Raw genomic sequence first — 3,355 nt, forward strand, 5'->3', positions numbered from 1 at the left:
TATGCAAGATACACATTAAATAATGTAAATGTGTATAAAAAAAATATATACAAAAAAGAAATAGAATAATGTAAAATCGTATCAAAATAAATACAGAGAATATCAACAAAATAATGTAAATTTGTATGAAAAGAAAGATGCAAAATTCCCATAAAATAGCGCATTTATTTTAAAAATATATATACCAAAATACACATAAAATATTTAAATTTGTATTGAAATAAATATACAAAATGCATTTTTTTTTTTTTTTTTACAGCTAAGGAGACAGCTCAAGGGCGCAAAGAAAAAAAAAGAAAAAAAGGCCCGCTACTCACTGCTCCCGAACAGAGGTTAAAGGAGTGTCCAAATCAGAGGTTAATTTCGGGAGGAGAGGTGTCCTGATACCCTCCTCTTGAAAGAGTTCAACTCGTAGGCAGGAGGAAACACAGATGAAGGAAGATTGTTCCAGAGTTCACCAGCGTGAGGGATGAAAGAGTGAAGATGCTGATTAACTCTTGCATAAGGGGTTTGGACAGTATAGGGATGAGCATGAGTAGAAAGTCGAGTGCAGCGGGGCCGCGGGAGGGGGGGAGGCATGCAGTTAGCAAGTTCAGAAGAGCAGTCAGCGTGGAAATATCGATAGAAGATAGAAAGAGGTAGAAGACTATCAGTATGAGGAGAAGAGCTGATGAGACGAAGAGCCTTAGCCTCCACTCTGTCCAGAAGAGCTGTGTGAGTGGAGCCCCCCCACACATGAGATGCATACTCCATACGAGGGCGGACAAGGCCCCTGTATATGGACAGCAACTGTGCAGGGGAGAAGAACTGGCGGAGACGGTACAGAACGCCCAGCCTCGAGGAAGCTGATTTAGTAAGAGATGAGATATGAAGTTTCCAGTTGAGATTTTGAGTTAAGGATAGACCGAGGATGTTTAGTGTTGAGGAAGGTGATAGCTGGGTGTTGTCAAAGAATAGGGGATAGTTGTTTGGAAGATTGTGTCGAGTGGATAGGTGGAGAAACTGTGTTTTTGAGGCGTTGAAGGACACCAGGTTCTTCTTGCCCCAATCGGAAATAATAGTAAGGTCTAAGGCTAAGCGTTCTGCAGCCTCCAGCCTTGAGTCGTTAAGTTCCTGAAGGGTGGGTCTTCTATTAAAAGAAGTTGAATAATGCAGAGTGGAATCATCGGCGTAGGAATGGATAGGACAGTTCGTTTTGGAAAGAAGATCATCAATGAACAACAGAAAAAGTAGGAGATAGGACAGAACCCTGTGGGACATCACTGTTAATAGGTTTAGGCTTTAGGGGAAGAACAGTGACCGTCTACCACGGCAGAAATAGAACGGTCAGAAAGGAAACTGGAGATAAAGGTACAGAGAGAAGGATAGAAACCGTAGGAGGGTAGTTTAGAAAGCAAAGATTTGTGCCAGACCCTATCAAAAGCTTTTGATATGTCCAGCGCAATAGCAAAAGTTTCACCGAAACGGCTAAGAGAGGATGACCAAGAGTCAGTTAAGAAGGCTAGGAGATCACCAGTAGAACGCCCCTTGCGGAACCCATACTGGCGATCAGATAGAAGGTCAGAAGTGGAAAGGTGCTTTTGAATCTTCCGGTTAAGGATTGATTCAAAAGCTTTAGATCGACAAGAAAGTAAAGCAATAGGACGGTAGTTTGAGGGATTGGAGCGGTCACCCTTCTTAGGTACAGGCTGTATGAAGGCATACTTCCAGCAAGAAGGAAAGGTAGATGTTGACAGGCAGAGGCGAAAGAGTTTGACCAGGCAGGGTGACAGCACGGAGGCACAGTTTTTAAGGACAATAGGAGGCACTCCATCAGGTCCATAAGCCTTCTGAGGATTGAGGCCAGAGACGGCATAGAAAACATCATTTTGAAGAATCTTTATAACAGGCATAAAGGAGTCAGAGGGGGGATGAGTAGGAGGAATATGCCCAGAATCGTCCAGAGTGGAGTATTTAGAAAAAGTTTGAGAGAAGAGTTCAGCCTTAGCGATAGCTGAGAAGGCAGTGGGGCCGTCAGGACTGAGAGTGGAGGGAAAGATGAAGAAGTGAAGTTGGAGGAGATGTTTTTGGCTAGATGCCAGAAGTCACGGGAAGAGTTATAGAAAGCAAGGTTTTGACATTTTGTATTAATGAAAGAATTTTTGGTTAGTCGGAGAATAGATTTGGCACGATTTCGGGCAGAAATGTAAAGTTCATAATTATCATTAGTTTGAAGGCTCTGGTACCTTTTGTGAGCTACCTCTCTATCATTGACAGCACGAGAACAAGCATGATTAAACCAAGGCTTTTTAGCGTGAGGGGTAGAGAAAGAACGAGGAATGTATGCCTCCATTCCTGAGACAATCACCTCTGTGATGCGCTGAGCACACACAGAGGGGTCTCTATCCTGGAAGCAATAATCATTCCACGGGAAATCGGAAAAGTACATCCTCAGGTCGTCCCACCGAGCTGAAGCAAAATGCCAGAAGCATCGCCTCTTCGGTGGGTCCAGAGGGTGTACAGGAGCGATAGGACAGGATGCTGAAATAAGATTGTGATCGGAGGAGCCCAACGGAGAGAACAGTTTGACAGAATAAGCAGAAGGGTTTGAGGTAAGGAAGAGGTCTAGAATGTTGGGCCGATCTCCAAGACGGTCGGTAATACGTGTAGGGTGCTGGACCAACTGCTCTAGGTCGTTGAGGATAGCAAAGTTGTAGGCTTGTTCACCAGGATGGTCAGTGAAAGAGGATGAAAGCCAAAGCTGGTGGTGAACATTGAAATCTCCTAGGATGGAGATTTCAGCGAAGGGAGAGTGGGTCAAGATGTGCTCCACTTTAGAATTCAAATAGTCAAAGAATTTTACATAGTTGGTAGAGTTAGGTGAGAGATAAACAGCACAGATGTATTTAGTAATAGAATGACAATGAAGTCTTAGCCAGATGGTGGAAAATTCAGAAGAGTCAAGGTCGTGGGCACGAGAGCAAGTGATGTCGTTGCGCACGTAGGCGCAACATCCAGCTTTGGATTGAAATTTAGGATAGAGATAGTAGGAGGGAACAGAGTAGAGATTGCTGTCAGTAGCCTCAGAAACCTGTGTTTCGGTAAGGAAGAGAAGGTGAGGTTTAGAGGAGGAGAGATGATGTTCCACAGAATGAAAATTAGAGGGAAGACCGCGAATGTTGCAGAAATTGAGAAGAAAGAGGTTCGAGGAGTTATCAAGACACCTCTCGGGTCGGCAGCCAGAAGGGGAGTCCTCCCTGGGGGAATTTGTGGTCCCCCCCCCAGTCGGGGACTCCGAGGCTTGGTGTATGTGCGCCATTTTGAAATTTAAATTTTGGGAAAAGGTGTATATGTTGTGTGAATGCAGTGTGGTGTG

The sequence above is a fragment of the Eriocheir sinensis genome, unplaced genomic scaffold, assembly GCF_024679095.1.
Source record: "Eriocheir sinensis breed Jianghai 21 unplaced genomic scaffold, ASM2467909v1 Scaffold142, whole genome shotgun sequence".
NCBI classification, from domain to species: Eukaryota; Metazoa; Arthropoda; class Malacostraca; order Decapoda; family Varunidae; genus Eriocheir; species Eriocheir sinensis.